Raw genomic sequence first — 22,785 nt, 5'->3', positions numbered from 1 at the left:
AATGTGTAACTCATCTGAATACTTATGCAAATTTGATAAATTACATTTTCAATAAATTTGCAAAAATTTCTAAAAACTATTTTCTCACCCATCTACACACAACTCATTATGGGTTCTTGTGTGTAGATGGGTGAGATAAACAATATATTTAAATCAATTTGGAATTCAGGCTGTAACACAACAAAATGTGGAATAAGTCAAAGGGTATGAATACTTTCTGAAGGCACTGTATATTTAATATAAAGGTCAAGCTCTATTTTTAGACAGCCAATTACCATAAATCTGAAATAAAAAAATTCTACAAGTGTGTCTGGATCTAGATGTTGTGAAAATAATTGTTGTCTCAGAAGGGAGCAAATTACAGCAGCGGCTAGTGAATAATTAATGGTTTAAGCAAGTACCAGACGTGCTGCTGCATCTGCCCACAAAATAAAAAATGAAGAGAGCATGTAAGGTCTAGGGATACAGTATACAACCAATTCTAGTGATACAGTATACAACCAATTCTAGCGGCTCACCTTCTCAGTAAACTGCACGCTCTCCCATAGTGACAGATGCTGCTGAATGATGACAGGCTCATACACTCTCCTGGCCTGGAGAGAGGAAACCTCAGGAAGCTTCTCACCTGAGCAGGGGCGCCGCCAGGGATTTTGGGCCCCTTGAAAATATATCACATTGGGCCACACCACAACAGGCCACACCAACCCTGCGCAATTGCTGTAACCACACACCTCCAGAACCCAATCGACCCATTCAAAGCTTTAAATAACTACCTTTGCAGGCTTGCAACTCTCTTGTAGTCCAATATTTACTGTATGATATTTACTGACAGTGAGCTGTGAAAATATAACACTGTGCAGACATGCATGCAACATTCTGCATACAGTGGAATTCACTATTTGATGCAAGACTGATAACCTCTATAAGAAATGTGCTAAAGGCCTTTTACAGTCTAATTGTAATTGTAATGGTAAAATTCTTGAATTGAAAATTCTCTTAACATGAATGACTTAAAATTCTCTTAATAATGAATAACTTAAAACAAATATAACTTAAATATATATTAAACTCCTCAATTAAAATAAATTAACATTAATCATCTATAGAATGATATAACAAACAAAATTAAATCAGCAGCAGATTTTTAAACTAAGTATACATACCAACTAGAAAATAAGCAGCTGTAAAAGTGGAAATTGAAAACGAAATGGAAATGAAAAGGCCTGATGGTGGCGCTAGAGGAAAGGTCAAGTGGTCACCAAATCAATAGGTGTCTTCCACTTGGGGTCTTGATTGTGCACAACAATTGTTATGGCAATCCAGCCATTACTTTGAGATATATCTTGTTCTCAGCCTGTGGGCATCATATGTGTAGTGATCCAATATCCATAGCCATGCCATTTAACATTTATCACTGGGCCTTGCTCAGCCTTACTCACCAAGAGCCCAGCGCCAAGCCTTCTTGCTAGCAACGTCACTGATCAAGTCTTTGAAGTCCAGCTTTCTAGCTAACTGACTTTCAATGGACCGCAAAGCCTGTCCTTGGACATACTGGACCTCAAATAGTTCCAGTTTAAGCTTACTGAAAGTTCTCTCGCCACCAGCAGTCACAGGCAGTGTGCAAAATATAAGTAAAGCAATGCACACTTCTCCAAAAATGCTTTGCAGCTGCATCTTACAAATTGCATTCAGGAGACCAAGAGGGGACAAGTTAGGGGGGAAAGTTGCAGCATACAGTGTTCAGGTGTCTTACTTCATTTTGAAACTCAGGTGTAAGATCTCTGGAATACTTCATGATCAGTGTTTGGCACACAGAAGGGACTTTATCCTCACTAATCTGCCCAACTTTCAGAACAGAAAATTCTTCAACAATTTTTACAGTGGTGTGGAACCTAGTGTCCAAGTCACTTATGTTGTCCATAGCAGTAAAAAACACTGTTCCGAAACACCGTTGCTGCACTGTCCTGAGCTGTCTCCTCTTCAGAGGTCTCATCATGGAATCTCTTCCTTTTCCTCTGGCGGCTGTGTTCCTTGCTAAATTGAGGTGGAACATCCATTTGCGTAGCAATCAGTGTTGCCTCAGACAGGAGAGACTCCCATCCATCTCTAAGAGCCTGCATCTCTTCCTTTAAGTCTCTAATATTGGCTGCCTCTGTGTCAAGTGAGATTTTTCCTGACTGGAGAATCACATTCCTGTCCTCAATGCATTGCAGTACCTGCAATTATGCAAACTGACATGTCATTCAACACAATGCTGCTCACCTCCTTCAGTTGGAAGTAGGGCTGGTTCAGAGGTATGGGGATGGGGAGACAGGGCTGCTGAGCCTGAAGCTGCATCTGTTGGCACCAGGCAGGGACAACTGATTTAGTAGGAATAGCTTGCTAAAAGTTTGCCTGCATTGATTAAATGCCAACTAAAAACACTCAGAATTTTCTGTGAAGATATTCAGGTACTAATGTTAGGGCGCAAAAGTAGCCTATTTCACTATGGACCAATACAGAGGCTCTCTGGATGTTTACTTTTTGCCAAAAACAAGAAAATAGTACATTGTAAATAAAATATTATATTAATGATAATAGGTTAATAATTTAATATTGTTCTAATAATTTTGTAGGGCCCCTGTCAGTCACAGTCACAAGGCCCCCCCCCCCCCCCCCCCCCCCTCCCACACACACACATACTGCGCCCCTGCAGCTGAGACACACAGTCAGATATAGAACTTGGGGGGAGAAGGAGTCTCTTGGGGGACTGAGACAGAAATGGGACATTTGAGCTTACCAACATGAGCAGAGGGTTTTAGGAACATCAATGCACTCCAAGGGCTCTATTTTTGGCTGGCATTAAAGCGCCACTAGTGTCAAAAGCACCGTAGTTAGCAAGTTCCTCATGTTCGTCGGTGCTGACCTGTTGCACCCTCGACAACTACTGTAATTATTATTATTTGACCATGCTGGTCATTTATGAACATTTGAACATCTTGGCCATGTTCTGTTATAATCTCCACCCGGCACAGCCAGAAGAGGACTGGCCACCCCTCATAGCCTGGTATCTTCCTAGGTTTTGGCCTTTCTAGGGAGTTTTTCCTAGCCACTGTGCTTCTACACCTGCATTGCTTGCTGTTTTGGGGTTTTAGGCTGGGTTTCTGTACAGCATTTTGAGATATCAGCTGATCTAAGAAGGGCTATATAAATCAATTTTATTTGATGTAGAATCTGGTGCAATAGCATTTTCCAGCCCTAACGCAAGGTTCGGCAATTTACCCCTCTTATATCAGCAAGCTAGCACTCAGATGGGAGGGGTGGGAATCATTTAGGCGTGTCCTTAAAACATGATCAAAAGTGCAAATTTCAGGCACCGCTGGTAGGGATATTTACAATCAACCCAAAGCAGATTTTAGTTGTAATGCAGATGGTTATGGCATGAATTGACAGCGGAACGCAGCCTGTCCAGCCGTGACGCACACTGCCTATATGCGCATGGAACAAGAGTAGTCGAATGTGTTTTTGGTGCCTGTATACTTCGTACAGTATTTAGAAACATAAAAACTCATGCTTTTTCGCTATTTAGTTTTATTTGGGTAAAAACCAAGCATAGCTTCCCCTCTTCTCAATTAAGGCTTTTTTTCCAAACCCTTTATCGACAGTTGACTACTTCGCCTGTCGATAAAGGGTTTGGCTCCTGAGACCACTTGGAAAAAAATCTTAATCACCAAAGCATTATTAAAATATAAAGTTTGAGAGGAGTAAAACACTGAGCTGACATTCCCTTTTTATCTATGCATTGTAGGCAGGCCCACATTATTTTAGCCATGCAGGTCCCGTTTTGGACATGCGTAAAACCCCCTCCATGTAGGCTACTTTTCATGCCCATCAGGAAACGAGAGATGAGAACCTCAGGTAAATACCGGTGAAACGCGTATTTAGAAGTTATCTGTAACATGTAACAATTGTTTGTTGTCCGTTTCATACAGTATGTTCAAAACCCAAGCCCTCCCTTAGGACTACTATAACTGCTGGTTCAACAGCAATGAGTGTCGTTTTATCCTGGTGATTTTATGATATCAATTCATTTTACATGTATTTATTTATTGTTGTTAAAATAAAAAAGATTAGTTGTAATAAAATGTTACGAAAAACAAACAATCTTATTAGAAGGATTCACCTTCCTGGTTTTATGGTTACCGTAGCGCGCATGCAATGCAACTTCTGGATATGTGTGAACGCGATGTGATCTGTAAAATGGTTTCGATTATGTTCATAAATAATAAGCCTATTTGGAGGCAGTTTAACGGTGAGTGGACATTCCCCCTTTCTCTTTATATTGGATCTTTGTCCAGCTCCTGTGAAAAGTTTGGATGTGCGTAAAACTCTCCATAGAATGCGTTGTTTTAATATTATATGCCCACAGGGAGACATTATGTTGCCTTTAAGTGTATCTATTGATAACAACTTGTTGTTTTGTTTAGAATTTGATTCGAATTATTCGTTCTCTTTTTAGGCCTAATAAATAATTAAATTAATCTTGCTTATTGACAATGTTTGGCATGTCCATGCTCAGACAAAATGCAATGTACAGTAGGCCTAGCCTCTATATCAGTGTGAATGCTACTGAAGCCATGCAATTACTTAGAACAATGTGTACTGCAAATGGGTTCAAGTTAATTAACGTATTTAGCAAAGATAGGTCTACATTTTGTTATTTCGTTTCTGTAAGCCATTTAACAAACTATAACGGACTAACATTGGAATTGATTCCAAGGTAATACATAAAATACCGTAGATATGCAACTTGAAGCAACCACATATTTCCCCATGGAGCACGTTCTGATTGGCCAGTAATGGGCCAAAGCCTCAACACACACACACAACTTATTTAATCATCAAAACTCAGCCCATTCGCGCCAACGCCAGCAACTGTGCCAATAATAGTAATAGTGAAAATAGCAAAAATACCACTGAACCTATAGCGCTACCGCCTACCCTTAGATTTACCATTGCCTTAGGTTTGTTAAAATAGAGCCCCTAACTGTTAGCTATATATTGAAAATGAACTGTTTATTCAGACTGAGCGGTTGCTAGGTAACAATATATATGATCAGTTACAAGACAATTGCATCTATTTATTTTTGTCACAACATAATCATTTCATATGATCATTTTGACCTCTGCATAAAAGTGGTATGTGACAAATGACAACTCCAGATCAATACAGAAGTGGAAAACATCTGTGACTCAGGAAATAACCCATACTTTTAAGATCATTTCTGGGAAAGCATCTGAGCTTGACAGCAGCTGGTAGTACATCACACAATCATACCCATCCTCCCTTTTCCAACTGTTTGAGGTGATTGTTGCTGCTTTCTAAGAGATCTCCAGCACTCTTTAAGGTGTTGAAGCACTGAGAAACCTGCAGCCACTCGGGGTTACTGGTGGAAAGTGCTCCCCTCCCAATATGTTCAAAAGTGGATAATGGGTGGCAGAAATCACCTAGCCCTGAAATGGCATTCTGTGTTTACAAGCAGAGTATTTTTATGGAGCAAATTGTAGTTTCACACTCTTGTTGTTGTTTGATATTGTGTGAGCTGCCTGACAAAGTTATCTTCAGCTGCAGTTATATAAACTTGAAACATTCATGTTATTGGATTCTACAGTGGATTGGTATTTTGGGAAAAGTGTATTAAGATTTAGCTAAATTTAAAGAATGTTGTGCAATTTGGACTGCCTGCCACATGCATAATCAAATCTTATTACCTTGGCTTTTAACCACTGCTCTGTCAAATATTAAAGAAGTCTCAAGGTATTGCTCACCTGAGGTAGAGTACCATATGATAAGCTGTAGACCACACGATCTACCAAGAGAGTTCTCATCTATATTATTCGTAGCAGTCTATTTACCCCCACAGACCGATGCTGGCACTAAGACCACACTCATCGAGCTGTATAAGGCCAAAACAAGAAAATGCTCATCCAGAAGTGGCGCTCCTAGTGGCCGGGGACTTTAATGCAGGCAAACTTAAAATAAGGTTTACCAAATTTTTACCAGCTTGTCACATATGCAACCAGAGAAAAAAATTAAACTCTAGACCACCTTTACTCCACACACAGAAACGTGTACAAAGCTCTCCCCCGCCCTCCATTTGGCAAATCTAACCGTAATTCTAGCCTCCTGATTCCTGCTTACAAGCAAAAACTAAAAGCAGGAAGTACCAGTGACTCGCTCAATATGGAAGTGGTCAGATGACGCGGATATTACGCTACAGGACTGTTTTGGTAGCACAGACTGGAATATGTTCCGGGATTCATCCAATGGCATTGAGGAGTATACCACCCCAGTTATCGGCTTCATCAATACATGCATCGATGACGTCGTCCCCACAGTGACCGTACGTACATATCCCAACCAGAAGCCATGGAATACAGGCATCGAGCTAAAGGCTAGAGCTGAAAGCGGGACACTAATCCGGATGCTTATAAGAAATCCCGCTATGCCCTTAGACGAACCATCAAACAGGCAAAGCGTCAATACAGGATTTAGATTGAATCCTACTACACAGGCTCTGACGCTCGTCGGATGTGGCAGGGCTTGAAAACTATTACGGACTACAAAGGGAAACCCAGACGCGAGCTGCCCAGTGACGCGAGCCTACCATATGAGCTAAATGCCTTTTATGCCCGCTTCAAGGCAAGCAACACTGAAGCATGCACGAGAGCACCAGCTGTTCTGGATGACTGTATGATAACGCTCTCGATAGCCGATGTGAGCAAGACCTTTAAACAGGTCAACATTCACAAAGCCGCGGGGCCAGATGTATTACCAGAATGTGTACTCAAAGCATGCGCTGACCAACTGGCAAGTGTCTTCACTGACATTTTCAACCTCTCCCTGACCGAGTCTAATACCTACATGTTTCAAGCAGACCACCATAGTCACTGTGCCCAAGGAAGCGAAGGTAACATGCTTAAATGATTACCGCCCCGTAGCACTCACGTCGGTAGCCATTAAGTGCTTTGAAACTATGCAGTATTATGTTTTTTTACGTGTTATTTCTTACATTGGTACCCCAGGTAATCTTAGGTTTCATTACATACAGTCGGGAGGAACTACTGAATATAAGAGCAACGTCAACTCACTATCATTACGACCAGGAATATGACTCTCCCGAAGCGGATCCTGTGTTTTGCCTTCCACCCAGTACAATGGATCGGATCCCAGCCGGCGACCCTAAACAACAACGCCATAAAAGGGGCAAACGAAGCGGTCTTCTGGTCAGGCTTCGGAGACGGGCACATCGCGCTCCACTCCCTAGCATACTACTCGCCAATGTCCAGTCTCTTGACAACAAGGTTGATGAAATCCGAGCAAGGGTAGCATTCCAGAGAGACATCAGAGACTGTAACGTTCTTTGCTTCACGGAAACATGGCTCACTCGAGAGATGCTAACGGAGTCGGTGCAGCCAGCTGGTTTCTTCATGCATCGCGCCGACAGAAACAAACATCTTTCTGGTAAGAAGAGGGGCGGGGGGGTATGCCTTATGATTAACGAGACGTGGTGTGATCATAACAGCATACAGGAACTCAAGTCCTTCTGTTCACCTGACTTAGAATTCCTCACAATCAAATGTCGACCGCATTATCTACCAAGGGAATTCTCTTCGATTATAATCACAGCCGTATATATTCCCCCCCAAGCAGACACATCGATGGCCCTGAACGAACTTTATCTGACTCTATATAAACTGGAAACCACACACCCTGAGGCTGCATTCACCGTAGCTGGGGATTTTAACAAGGCTAATCTGAAAACAAAAACTCCCTAAATTCTATCAGCATATCGATTGTGCTACCAGGGCTGGTAAAACCCTGGATCATTGTTATTCTAATTTCCGCGACGCATATAAGGCCCTCCCCCGCCCTCCTTTCGGAAAAGCTGACCACGACTCCATTTTGTTGCTTCCAGCCTACAAACAGAAACTAAAACAACAAGCTCCCGCGCTCAGGTCTGTTCAACGCTGGTCCGACCAATCTGATTCCACGCTTCAAGACTGCTTCGATCACGTGGATTGGGATATGTTCCGCATTGCGTCCAACAACAACATTGACGAATACGCTGATTCGGTGAGCGAGTTCATTAGAAAGTGCATCGGCGACGTAATACCCACAGCAACGAATAAAACATTCCCAAACCAGAAACCGTGGATTGATGGCAGCATTCGCGTGAAACTGAAAGCGCGAACCACTGCTTTTAACCAGGGCAAGGTGACCGGAAACATGACCGAATACAAACAGTGTAGCTATTCCCTCCGCAAGGCAATCAAACAAGCTAAGTGCCAGTATAGAGACAAAGTAGAGTCGCAATTCAACAGCTCAGACACAAGAGGTATGTGGCAGGGTCTACAGTCAATCACGGATTACAAAAAGAAAACCAGCCCCGTCGCGGACAAGGATGCCTTGCTCCCAGATAGACTAAATAACTTTTTTGCTCGCTTTGAGGACAATACAGTGCCACTGACACGGCCCGCTACCAAAACCTGCGGGCTCTCCTTCACTGCAGCCGAGGTGAGTAAAACATTTAAACATGTTAACCCTCGCAAGGCTGCAGGCCCAGACAGCATTCCCAGCCGCGTCCTCAGAGCATGTGCAGACCAGCTGGCTGGTGTGTTTACGGACATATTCAATCAATCCTTATCCCAGTCTGCTGTTCCCACATGCTTCAAGAGGGCCACCATTGTTCCTGTTCCCAAGAAAACGAAGGTAACTGAGCTAAACAACTACCGCCCCGTAGCACTCACTTCCGTCATCATGAAGTGCTTTGAGAGACTAGTCAAGGACCATATCACCTCCACCCTACCTGACACCCTAGACCCACTCCAATTTGCTTACCGACCCAATAGGTCCACAGACGACGCAATCGCAACCACACTGCACACTGCCCTAACCCATCTGGACAAGAGGAATACCTATGTGAGAATGCTGTTCATCGACTACAGCTCAGCATTTAACACCATAGTACCCTCCAAACTCGTCATCAAGCTCGAGACCCTGGGTCTCGACCCCGCCCTGTGCAACTGGGTACTGGACTTCCTGACGGGCCGCCCCCAGGTGGTGAGGGTAGGTAACAACATCTCCACCCCGCTGATCCTCAACACTGGGGCCCCACAAGGGTGCGTTCTGAGACCTCTCCTGTACTCCCTGTTCACCCACGACTGCGTGGCCATGCACGCCTCCAACTCAATCATCAAGTTTGCGGACGACACTACAGTGGTAGGCTTGATTACCAACAACGACGAGACAGCCTACAGGGAGGAGGTGAGGGCCCTCGGAGTGTGGTGTCAGGAAAATAACTTCACACTCAACGTCAACAAAACAAAGGAGGTGATTGTGGACTTCCGGAAACAGCAGAGGGAGCACCCCCCTATCCACATCGACGGGACAGTAGTGGAGAGGGTAGTACGTTTTAAGTTCCTCGGTGTACACATCACGGACAAACTGAATTGGTCCACCCACACAGACAGCGTTGTGAAGAAGGCGCAGCAGCGCCTCTTCAACCTCAGAAGGCTGAAGAAATTCGGCTTGTCACCAAAAGCACTCTTCTACAGATGCACAATCGAGAGCATCCTGTCGGGCTGTATCACCGCCTGGTACGGCAACTGCTCCGCCCACAACTGTAAGGCTCTCCAGAGGGTAGTGAGGTCTGCACAACGCATCACCGGGGGCAAAGTACCTGCCTCCAGGACACCTACACCACCCGATGTCACAGGAAGGCCATAAAGATCATCAAGGACAACAACCACCCGAGCCACTGCCTGTTCACCCCGCTATCATCCAGAAGGCGAGGTCAGTACAGGTGCATCAAAGCAGGGACCGAGAGACTGAAAAACAGCTTCTATCTCAAGGCCATCAGACTGTTAAAACTTCTTAGGGATAGGGGGCGACATTTTCACTTTTGGATTAATTGGTGCCCAAATTAAACGGCCTCGTACTCTGTCCTAGATCATATGATATGCATATTATTATTACTATTGGATAGAAAACACTCTGAAGTTTCTAAAACTGTTTGAATTATATCTGTGAGTAAAACAGAACTCATATGGCAGGCAAACTTCCAAACAGGAAGTGAAAATTCTGAAATGGGTCACTGTGAAAGGCATCGCCTATTCAAATGCCTTATATTTATGGATCTGTATGCACTTCATACGCCTTCCACTAGATGTCACCAGGCAGTAGAACGTGGAATGAAGCGTCTAGCCTGATGTGGGACCGAATGAGAGCCTTTGGAGTGACAGGTCAGGCATATTGCCAGTCCTTGCCACGCACACTGGGAATGTCATGTCCTTGTCTGCAATGCGTTATATAGACATGAAGAAATGCTCCGTCTGGGACGTTATTGGATATATATGAGAAAAACATCCTGAAGATTGATTCTCAACTGAGTTCGACCAGTTTATTCGATTTGTAATATCACTTTTTGAAGTTTTCGTTCATTAGCGTAAAGTTCTATGGACACATGTACTACACATGCTAGCCAAAGTTGCTAATTCGACAGAAGTAATGGACATTATATAACAAAAAAACGATTTATTGTGGAACTAGGATTCCTGGCACTGCATTCTGATGAAAGATCATCAAAGGTAAGGGAATATTTATGATGTAATTTCGTATTTCTGTTGACTCCAACATGGCGGAGAATGGCTGAGCGCTGTCTCAGATTATTGCATGCTGTGCTTTTTACTAAAGTTATTTTTTTAAATCTAACACAGCAGTTGCATTAAGAACCAGTGTATCTTTTTATATGTACAACAATTATATGTACAACATGTATTTTTCATCAAAGCTTTATGATGAGTATTTCTGTATTTCACGTTGCTCTCTGTAATTATTCTGGCTATTTTGGAGCCATTTCTGAACATGGCGCCAATGTAAAACCATGATTTGTGGCTATAAATACGCACATAATCGAACAAAACATAAATGTATTGTATAACATGATGTCATATGACTCATCTGATGAAGTTGTTCAAAGGTTAGTGATTAATTTTATCTCTATTTGTGGGTTTTGTGAAAGCTATCTTTGCTGTGAAAAAATGGCTGTGTTTTTTGGGATATGGTGGTGAGCTAACATAAATATATGTTGTGTTTTTGCTGTAAAACATTTAAAAAATCGGACATGTTGGCTGGATTCACAAGATGTTTATCTTTCATTTGCTGTATTGGACTTGTGATTTCATGAAATTATATTATATTATATAAACAGCCACCACTAACATTTAGTGGCCGCTGCCAACATACTGTGTCACGTTCCTGACCTGTTTTCTGTTAGTTTTGTATGTGTTAGTTGGTCAGGACGTGAGTTTGGGTGGGCAATCTATGTTTTGTGTTTCTATGTTGGTTTAATGGGTACCTGATATGGTTCTCAATTAGAGGCAGGTGGTTTTCATCTCCTCTGATTGAGAATCATATTAAGGTAGGTGGTGTCACATTGTTTGTTTGTGGGTGGTTGTCTCCTGTGTCAGTGTCTGTATGTTACGCCACACGGGACTGTTTCGGTATCGTTCGTTCGTTCGTTTTGTATGTAGTCTGTTTCCTGTTCATGCGTTCTTCACGTTATATGTAAGTTCGTGTCCAGGTCTGTCTACATCGTTTATTTGTTTTGTAGTTTATCAAGTGTATTTCGTTTCGTCTTCGTCTTGTTTAATAAATCATTATGTCACATAACCACGCTGCATTTTGGTCGAATCACTACTCCTCCTCTTCGTATGAAGAGGAGGAGGAATTCCGTTACATACTGACTCAACTCCAGCCACTTTAATAATGGGAATTGATGGAAATGTATGTAAAAATGTATCACTAGCCACTTCAAACAATGCCACTTAATATAATGTTTACATACCCTACATTACTCCTCTCATATGTATATGTATATACTGTACTCTATATCATCTACTGCATCTTGCCATCTTTATGTAATACATGTATCACAAGCCACTTTAAACTATGCCACTTTATGTTTATATACCCTACATTACTCATCTCATATGTATATACTGTACTCTATACCATCTACTGCATCTTGCCTATGCCGTTCTGTACCATCACTCATTCATATATATTTATGTACATATTCTTTATCCCTTTACACTTGTGTGTATAAGGTAGTAGTTGTGGAATTGTTAGGTTAGATTACTCGTTGGTTATTACTGCATTGTCGGAAACTAGAAGCACAAGCATTTCGCTACACTCGCATTAACATCTGCTAACCATGTGTATGTGACAAATACAATTTGATTTGAAAGGCTGGTCATGGCTCACATCAACAGCATCCTCCCGGATGTCCTAGACCCACTCCAATTCAAATACCGCCCCAACAGATCCACAGATGACGCAATCTCAATCGCACGCCACACTGCCCTTTCCCACCTGGACAAAAGGAACACCTATGTGAGAATGCTGTTCATTGACTACAGCTCAGCGTTCAACACTATAGTGCCCACGAAGATCATCACTAAGCTAAGGACCCTGGGACTAAACACCTCCCTCTGCAACTGGATCCTGGACTTCCTGACAGGCTTCCCCCAAGTGGTATGGGTAGGCAACAACACCTCTGCCACGCTGATCCTCAATACTGGGGCCCCTCAAGGGTGTATGCTTAGTCCCCTCCTGTACTCCCTGTTCATCCACAACTGTGTGGCCAAACACGACTTCAATACTATCATTAAGTTTGCAAAGAGAACAGTGGTAGGCCTGATCACCGACAACGATGAGACAACCTATAGGGAGGAGGTCAGAGACCTGGCAGTGTGGTGCCAGGACAACAACCTCTCCCTCAATGTGAGCAAGACAAAGGAGCTGATCGTGGACTACAGGAAAAGGCAGGCCGAACAGGCCCACAATAACATCAACGGGGCTGTAGTGGAGCAGGTCGAGAGTTAAGTTCCTTGGTGTCCACATCATCAAACTATCATAGTCCAAAACACACCAAGACACTCGTGAAGAGGGCACGACAACACCTATTCCCCAGTCACCCAAGTCATAGACTGTTTTATCTGCTACCGCACGGCAAGCGGTACCGGAGCACCAAGTCTAGGACCAAAAGGCTCCTTAACAGCTTCTACCCCCAAGCTATAAGACTGCTGAACAATTAATCAAAATGCCACCGGACTATTACATTGACCCCGCCCGCCTCCATTTGTTTTGTACACTGCTGCTCCTCGCTGTTTATTATCTATGCATAGTCACTTCACCTGTACCCCCGCACACTGACTCGGTATCGGTACCCCCTGTTTATAGCCTCGTTATTGTTATATTATTGTGTTACTTTTTATATATTTTTTACTTTAGTTTATTTGGTAAATATTTTCTTAACTCTTCTTGAACTGCACTGTTGGTTAAGGGCTTGTAAGTAAGCATCTCACAGTAAGGTCTACGCTTGTTGTATTCGGCGCATGTGACAAATAAAGTTTGATTTGCTCCGACAGCATCTATGTCCTTTTTGAAGAACAAGACTATTTCATGTTGTTATTAAACCAAGTGTTAGATATTCAATTGAAAGTATTCTCCTTCTATTCATGGACAATTATTATAGACAATGTTTTAGTCTGTGACCACAGGTTACGCATTCCTCACAAAACTCATATGAGATGAGAGCCAAACAATAGCAGATATCAAGTAGGTTCTAAATACAGAATTAGGTGTACTTGTACATTCAGGTCCCTGATGCTATAGAAACAGGAGATAGGCTCCTGTTGAGCCATGCCGGCTCGCAAAAGCCATGGCTCGTGTAAGGCTGCTTACTTACACAGGGTATGCATGACGCATGAGCTGAGAGCCAAACAGCAAATATCAAGTAGGATCTAAATACAGTATTAGGTAATGTATATGTGGTGCTGAATAGAACATAGGCACTCTCCTACGCTTTAGTGCTTGCTCTCATCCAGGCCAATGCTCATTGTTCTACATACTACACAATGTAAGGATGAAACGCGTTAAGATAGCCCTGAAGATCTTAGTTTACCGGGAGCCTAGGCTGGATACGTGTAAAATTGTTCTGACTGTATGTTTGATGGGTGGGAGATGTTCCTAAACCGTTAATCTGATGCCCCCTCCTATTCTTACTGTACTATAGTCCTCGGGGGGGTCCACCAAACCCAGCATCAATCTCACACATACTCATCTCTGATTGGGCAAGACAGACTCAATGTTCCCCATAGGGCCTTACTAAGTGACTTTGGAGAACGATACAAAGAAGAGCCCCTCACGGCAACACTCACTGTGGTAGCGGCTCAATACATTCCTCAGAAGAGTGTACTTGGTGGTGTAATCCCCTGCCTCAGATAATGGAGCATCGTAATCTGAAAAGATAATGCCACTATCAGAACGGCACGAGGAGCGAGAGGCGGGGATACCTCCTCCCGTGTCCGATGAGTTTCTCTCTGCTCCAATCAAACATCTCAAGCCAGCAGGAGACATATTTTGTGGTTATCTTGACATATGCGGCTGCAGGAGTTTGGATGGAGGCAAGAGGCAGTCGAGGAAATAAAATGTAAATAGAGACTACTGTTAAACTTGAAGGTCAAAGAGCAGGTGCCAATGTGCCACTGTTACTAATGTTTGACATCAACGTCATTCTCCTCTGAGGAGCAAGGTCATTACAGTGTCAACAGTCGCAAAGAGGATATAAAACCCATCATGCCATCTTTCATTTACATTTCCCATGCATTTTATTAGCTGATAAATTAATTATGCAGTGAGTGTTAAAATGCAGCCTGAGGTCAAGCACTGTGGAGGAGTGACAGCACCATCTACTGGCCTTTACTAACAGTACAGTGACAGTATATTACTGTAACCCTGCTTGTATAACTGGCTGGTGTAAAGTCCTTATCAGAGTTATGTTTCAATAAAGCGAAATAACAAGGTCAACTATGAGAACACATTGATTATAAAACAAGTGGACAGCAAGTAATATAAAGATGCAAATAGAATGTACCATAGCTTGTTACCATTGGCTTAGGCATGGGTGTGGCAATTGCAAAGGCCCCGTTCATGAAGCCAAAATTTGTTCCTCCGTGGAACATGTAGAGATTGATTGATGCATCCTCTTTCAGGATTTCCGTCACAATAGCAACCATGTCTGCCAAACAGAGGGTAACAAATGAGAACTCACTACTGGTGGGTATAGAGACAGAGTAAGAGCTTTATCATATCCATTGCTATAAACTCTACCTCTATATACAAGAGCTGTGGCAGGTAGCCCAATGTAAAACAAAAAGTATGATAACATTTGACAAGCAACCGACCTCGTTCCAAGCATCCTATTGCCAGTAAATTCAGTTCAATTGCAATATGGAATAAAACCCTGCCACACCTTATTACATTTAACTATAACTCATTGTAGGGACAACCAGATCCCCATTCAAAATCACCTCCTTCACCATACTGATTAGCTACACATATTGCATAGAACAGTGGTTCCCAAACTGTTGGGCGTGTTTTGTTAAGGAACTCAGTCCGGCTTTAAACTTACTCTTGAAAGTCATAATACTAGAATGCACAAGGTGCAAATTCGAAATTGGGTAAAACATTTTTAAAAAGTGTGTTAAAAACTGATAAATGTTCTTTACACCCTGTCATGACGTTGCCCTCTTTGGGTACAGCGAGCACCATCCCCCTCTCTCTGTCTCCTACACCCAGGCTGCTGCGACCTCAGGTCGTAAATTCCTGGAGGAGATTATCTCCTCATGGCCACAATATAGAGAGAGAGTGAGTTTTCATAGAGAGAACAAAGGAATTTCTTCCACCCCACAGAACTGGAGGTCCGAACAGTTCTGTGAGGTGGAGGAAATTACGTTCTGGAGAACGTATAAAAGATCGGTGAAGAATCCAGCTACGAACTGGTCCGGTTGGTACAATTTTGTGAAACTCATGGGAGACAATACGGCCACATTACCATAATGCTGTTTATACAATAGCCTCAGATATGAGGCTTACATCTAATTGTTGTATAAGATGAATGAGTGAGGAAGATACTGTTTGTGAAATTGTGTAATGTGATTTTTGACTGTTTAATGAAGGAAACTCCATTTCCCTTTGGAGTTTAACTAAATCAGAGGCCCGCCCATGAGCACAGTTATGGTCTTGCGTCCTGGGACAGGCCCTTTTCTGCTCTTCCGAATAAAACCCCCACACGGGTTTTCTACCACGAGACCAGCTTACGAGAGGGCCAAGGTTTGAGAGGAGACCATAAACCTAAGGTTTGAGTAGATGGCTGAATCTTTTAACCACACCACGTGGTTAAACTCTTAGACTATCGATACCGACAGAATAAAAACAAGTCTTTGATATTAATTACTAGTCTGCAGCTAGGAATTCGGTATCATTGAACGCGAAGACCGACAACCGCCGAAACATATATTCTATAACGACATGAATGAATGTCACTCTGAACTATCCATTCTAACCACGACAGAGACAGAGAGGGCGGACAAACTCTCCAACAGAAACAAACTTTTCAACAGAGATCCCGACGACACACTGAGCGTAAATATATATAGTGATTGCAATTATTCCCGAATGAGTGAGCGTTCATGTGCAAAAGATTAGCATTTCAATTGTTATAATTATCAACTTTGTGTCTCATCTCAGTTGACCCCCACTTCCCTTTTTGTCCACCAAGCCGCGATACCGGTTTATCCCATTAGGGAAATGCCGTTATCATTTCCTTGTAACTATCTACTGTTTGTTTATGCATTTCTGTGAATTACTTAGTTAGTAAATAAATATTTTAAGACAATTGATGTATGGATGACTCATAGTGAAGACTGGGTTCGTGCAGATAACCAACAATTTACGACGTTTGGAATGAGACTAACATGAGGTAAATAATTCATTAATTCGAAGACTAAGTGATCAGATATTCAAATATCTGAAAGTTATATTAGGAAAATTATAACTTTATAATCTGAATATTTTCCTTGGTGCCCCGACTTCCTAGTTAATTACAGTTACATGATTAATCGCGTAATAATAATTACAGAGAGTTATTTGATAAATAAGTCTTCAGTTTAATGATGCCAAAGACACGACAACCCCATGACAAAATGTGTAGAATTTCAGGAAATAAGCTCAAAACCTGCAATGTTCCCTCCACCAACAGGAGGGATGTGAACAGTTTGTGTCATGAACAGTGCTTGTGCCCATAGAAATAGATGTGGTGCGTGCACGCAGGGGGGGGGGGGGGGGGGGGGGGGGGGGTGATTTCCAGTGCTGGAAGGGCCCCCCCACCCCCGAGTGAAAAAGTTTGGGAACCCCTGTCATAGAACATAACGACGTGTTTAATTAGACATTCAAATTCAGCTGACTTTACTGATTTAAATCAAGGGCAGCAGGATAATGAATAACAAAGTATGGACTGACAGAGCATGACTTGATTAGCATCCTGTGTGTGCGAGATAGACGTGGATGCTGATGGCAATGAAAGGAGGACAAAACCAGGCCTGAGGACCAGAGTTATCAGTGGCTGTTGTTCAACATAAGGACAGTCTGGAGAATCTACATGACATTAATACACATCTACAACTGTGTGCCAAGCTGTGTGACGACTGACAAGTATTTACTGCAGTGATGCATTATCTAATGAGAGGATCTTGAAAATTGAGCTTTTTTTTAAGGATTCACCATCATGTAATTTGTCAAGTATGGCCAAACTATCTCAAAGCTAGCAGTGGCTACAGTGGTATGTGATTGGTGTGTGTGTTAAATGGTTAGTCAGTGGCCCTTTCACATACTGTACTGTTCCCTTCTGAGAGGGGCTGAGTCACTCTTATCTAACAAGTTGCACACATGTACAGTAGGTTAACAATAGGGGCTTTGCAGTTTCCATTTATTTTTAAGGTTCTAGACCAGGGGTGTCCAACCCTGTTCCTGGAGAGCTACCTTCCTGTATGTCTTCGCTCCAACCCCAGTTGTAACTAACCTGGTTCAGATTATCAACCAGCTAATTATTAGAATTAGGTGTGCTAGATTAGGGTTGGAGTGAAAACTACAGGATGGTAGCTCACCGGGAACAGGGTTGGTGAGCCCTGTTCTAGACACTGAAGGCCAGTACAAAAGCATAACACAGTATAAAACAGTATACAAAAGACAGCTTGGTTCAGCTGAAATTGACTACGTGCATCATAATTGAATTTTAGGGGGAATAAAGACCAACTCTGGTTTATGATGCTTGGCTTGGAAACAAGCACACATGGAAAGCATATTCATCTCTGACAGAAACATACCACAAAGGAGAACTGACCATATGCTAAGCACCATGTGACCAATCTATTGAGTGTGACTCATGCGGTGTGGCAAAGAGATCGTACTGCTTGAGGAAATATGACTTACCCTCTGCAGCAAAAACATGGTGAAGGTCACCCCAGAGGTCAAACCACCCAGACCAATACTCCATCACCATCTTGAACTTCTGGGGCTAGAAGAATGGGAAGAATAATGTTCAACAGAGAACTACAAATAAACTAAATATATGTTACTCCTTGTAGACACACTATTTTCTCCTTGAACATCAGGGCCCAGTTTTTTTATTTTATTATCTGATTGGATTTTGGCAATCTGATAGGATTAAATGCATAGCTATTTCTATGCATGTAATCCTTTCCGATTGCTGATCAGATAACTTCTGAAAAACTGTGCCCAGACTATAGGCATCCCAAGACTGTGGTTCAAAGCAATTTATTACACAGATTAAGACTAAATAGCTAATATCCTCTGTTTTATCTACAGGTGTCAGATGAAACTGAATAACTGATCAATTACAAAGCTGGAGCTGGATAAATCTAATGATAAATATCAGTAGTGTTACAGCTTTCATATTCCTCCTCCTCGGACGAGGAGAGGCGAGAAGGATCGGACCAAGACGCGGAGTGGTTAGTGTCCATAATTTATTAGCATCGAACTGAACACTATATGAAGCAAGATAACAAATAGAAAATCAAACAGTCCCGTGTGGCACAACGACTACACGGAAGACAAACACCCACAAAACACATGTGAAACCCAGGCTGCCTAAGTATGATTCTCAATCAGGGACAACGATTGACAGCTGTCTCTGATTGAGAATCATACCCTGCCGAACACAAACATCCCAACATAGAAAATCAAACATAGACAAACCCACCCAACTCACGCCCTGACCAACTAAATAAATACAAGAAAAAGGAAAAAAGGTCAGGAACGTGACAAGTAGATGATCATCTGAACACAAGTCAATACATTCGCTCACTTGAATTGCATCCAGATACTTGAATCCCTCTGGGCTCAATTCAACGTCTATTCCACGTTGGTTGAACGTCATTTCATTGAAATGACCAACGTGGAATAGAGGTCGAATTGACGTCTGAGCCCAGTGGGATACTGTCATGCTGTATTTTATTTGTGTATGTTATGCAATTACTGTATGTACTCTACGTTGAGTCAACCAGTGTGTGCCCAGTGGGATGCTACAGTGACTTCCATGCACAGGAAACTGCTTTGCATTTTAACAGTTCCTATTTTTGCCTTGTTTTCTCCCGAGCTTAATCTGTATCTAGGTAAACAGCACATTCCCTCATCTCATCGATCTCCTTTGTGTTTAGGCTTCAAGTGGAAAGGGAATTAATCAAGGCGCAGTTCTAATGAAGCCTAACAGCAGCGGCCTGACGCACACACACATCTATCCTTGGCACAGACAGAGCCCTTGTGCTATGGGAGAATACCAACTACAGTTCAGGCAGAGACTGCAGTGTCAGATGGGCCAGAGGCTCTACTATAGTGCAGCTGTCTGTCTGTTTGTCCAGTCAGTACAATACCTCCATTCACTCCCCCGTGCTTCAGCCCATCCTGGTTATCTGAGGTCAGGAGCAGTTCCTCAATCCCCCTGGACAATAGTGCCTAGAACAAGGATCTCATTTCAATCATGCTCATATTTCCAAGTAGATATCCTACTATTGCAAATGCAAATAGTTGTAGTGAAATCAAGATAAAGTGATGCACAGAGTGTGCTTGCGTGTGCGTGTGCGTGTAATAAAGCAGATGCACTGCACTGTCTTACCTCTTTTATGTATGGCATGTATTTAACATCTTTTGCATAAGAGCAATACTCATTCTCCACTTGAACTGCTATAATTGGGCCCCCCTTGGAGTACTGAGAGTTTTAAATAATAAATCAAATAAGAGCAGAGCTTTCAAATGACTCCTGAGTAAGTCAAGCATATATTTTCAAAGCCTTTGGGATTGATAAAACACCAAGCTTCACATTTTAAGAATATTTTTGTATTTTGATAGCCATAATCAACGACCATATGCGGTCACATTGTTGTCACTCACAAATTAACAGGAAAAATGGAAACCCTAGTGTAATTAATAGAAGAGTAGTGAGAAAGTGAGAAAAGATTACCTGATATGGTGCAACTCTTGGAATGAGTTGATCAAAGAAGGAGTCAACTGCTTCTGTGAAACCTGGGTAGGTTGTTCTCAACTTCATGTCTGGATCACGCAGCAACCAACTAGGGAGAAAGCAATACTTAACTCTAATGTTATCAACAATGTATGCAGTTACATTTAAATACAGGTTGCACTGATGGCATTCATGCATAATGACTGCATTGATTGTTAATGTGCTTCATAACAGTGTGAGTTTAATGGATTTCCAAATATCTATAATCTGGTTGACATAGTGGTACGTACTGGGACATTTCTGGACCAATTACCCTTCCTCAATCAATTTTAGATGATGATCAGAGTCAGTCAAATTACTCTCATTGAAGGTGGAAGCTCAGGAAATAACTGTTTTCATTCTCTCTGTGTGTGAGACATATTGGTTTTCCCCCTTAGATCTATAATTCTATTTATCCACATTACTAAGGAATGTGGGACTGTAACTCTTTTACAGAGACCTGACTGTAAACACCAATGTAGCTGATTGAATAAATGACTAGTCAATGAGGGAAATAACACCACGCTGGAAAAGAGCATCACAAAAATGGATGAGGAAAAATGGATGAGATGTCATATAGGGGGACCTATCCAACAGGGAGTTGAAACCAACCTGGGCTAAAATGTTAAAATCTGGGAACATCTAACTTGGGCATCCCTCCTAAGTCCCACTCAGCACAGATGTAGGGTCCTGGCCGCAGAATCACCCAGAGCCCCAACTCTGCTGCTAGCCTGATGTACGCCCTAAGAGACACAGAGAAAAGAAGAGACAAAGCTCAACAGCTTTATCAAACATTTATCACAAAATCATATAAACGTCTTCCTTACTTTAAAATCCCTCTCTTTTGCTCATGCAGGTTCCATGGCACATATCTGAAAGATAAAGCAGTCATTCTCAGTATCCCTCCATAGTAGAGCTGCAGTGAGTGGTGGTATAAGAGGACATGAGGTGTTCTGTGTTTCCCTACGTGGTGAGAGTGTTGACCCCACAGGCCCTCATCTTCAGCAGCCGGTCCTCCCAGTAGGCTCTGGGGACACGGAAGTAGTGGATAGAGCCCCCCAGGATGTGAAAGGGCTCTCCCTCCAGAGTGAACTGAAAGGAGTTGGCCCTCATTCTCTCTACCTCTGGGTGTTGGCTGGAAGAGAAAGACAAACTGCTGGTCAACCCAGAAAGTTAGACTATATAGGAGTCATAGGAACTAGACAATGGCAATCTAAGGTGAGTAAGTAAGTATTTATAATTCTTGTGACAAGCATACAAGACACACCCAACAGATTTAGAAAAATAAACAAAGCTTTTAGCATACGCTACATACATGCTACTCCTCGTCTTACAAGAATGCAAATCTATATTTGAATATGAGTGAGACGTACATAGTCAATTGTTCACACTGTTGCACTGTGGAATGAGTGCTGAACTGAGCCATAACAAATGGCAACATACAAGCTACGTGTTTGTCTACACAAAGGTTAATGTCCATAGTAGGTGGGTCAGGTGAAAGTTCATGATGGGGTAAATTAAAGATATGGAATGGCTTTGTATTAACTAGACTATCAAAAGTATTGATTGCATATCATTTCTCACATTTGTAGTCCTACCTCTTCTATGTAATAATATTTAACAATCTGATAATATTTTGTCATTAAGAATGGTCTTTAATAGCATTACCTATAATAGATTATCTTTAAATAACCAGTTTTAAATGGTCCATTTGGGATACTGGTTGCCTATTGATGCATTTGCAGGTCCATGAAAACACGAGGAAAAACAAACAAATAGGACATAACTTTCTACATACTCTCGAGACCTGCCCATAAAGTCTTACCACAGACAGAACAATGAGACAGCTATTTCACCGGATGTATAAATGTGAAGCATCCGCTTGGCGGTTCCACCCACTTGAGAGGAAGCCCATTAGCCGGTAGTGGGAGAAGATGGAACGAGATGGCTTTTGTCCGACATTCTGCACATTTTCTCATCGATTAAACATTTTTCTGTTCGCAAAACTATAATATTTTACGAACAGAGTAGACACATTTTTGTAGACTCTACCCGTTGCCAAAGTTGTAAAAAATTGCATTGTTGCATACGCGCACTTCGCAGAGTAGACGTTACCTAACGGAAATATGCAAATATAGGTTATAACGCACCAATAGGGTCTCGCTAGCTCGTGCTTGGCTCTGCCCACCTCCCTACTTGTTCTGCCCACTATGACCCCCTTGTTTCCATTTGAAACGACAGGCTGTGGTCTTGATTTAGTATCTTGATTTAGTTCCAACAATCTTTGGCCTTACCGTATGAATTCAAATAAAATATATCCGAG

At 42.2% G+C, this 22,785-nt stretch overlaps 1 long non-coding RNA gene across 1 annotated transcript in view; it reads right to left on the bottom strand.

Annotated features, from left to right (window-relative positions):
- The window catches only part of LOC120028331, a 28,421-nt gene extending 5,854 nt beyond the window's left edge, over positions 1–22,567 (bottom strand). Inside the window, exons 1-8 of the long non-coding RNA XR_005473428.1 lie at positions 22,131–22,567; positions 21,430–21,597; positions 21,290–21,334; positions 21,075–21,205; positions 20,424–20,532; positions 19,837–19,918; positions 18,377–18,461; positions 519–2,337 (exon numbers count right to left, since the gene is read on the bottom strand). This is a non-coding gene — a long non-coding RNA (uncharacterized LOC120028331). The remainder of the gene's footprint in view (positions 1–518; positions 2,338–18,376; positions 18,462–19,836; positions 19,919–20,423; positions 20,533–21,074; positions 21,206–21,289; positions 21,335–21,429; positions 21,598–22,130) is intronic.
- Positions 22,568–22,785: the final 218 nt, after the last annotated feature.

Source organism: Salvelinus namaycush, chromosome 34 (genome assembly GCF_016432855.1).
Source record: "Salvelinus namaycush isolate Seneca chromosome 34, SaNama_1.0, whole genome shotgun sequence".
NCBI lineage: Eukaryota > Metazoa > Chordata > Actinopteri > Salmoniformes > Salmonidae > Salvelinus > Salvelinus namaycush.
Note: the sequence above shows the minus strand (reverse complement) of the source record. Positions and strands in the feature narration are given on the sequence as shown.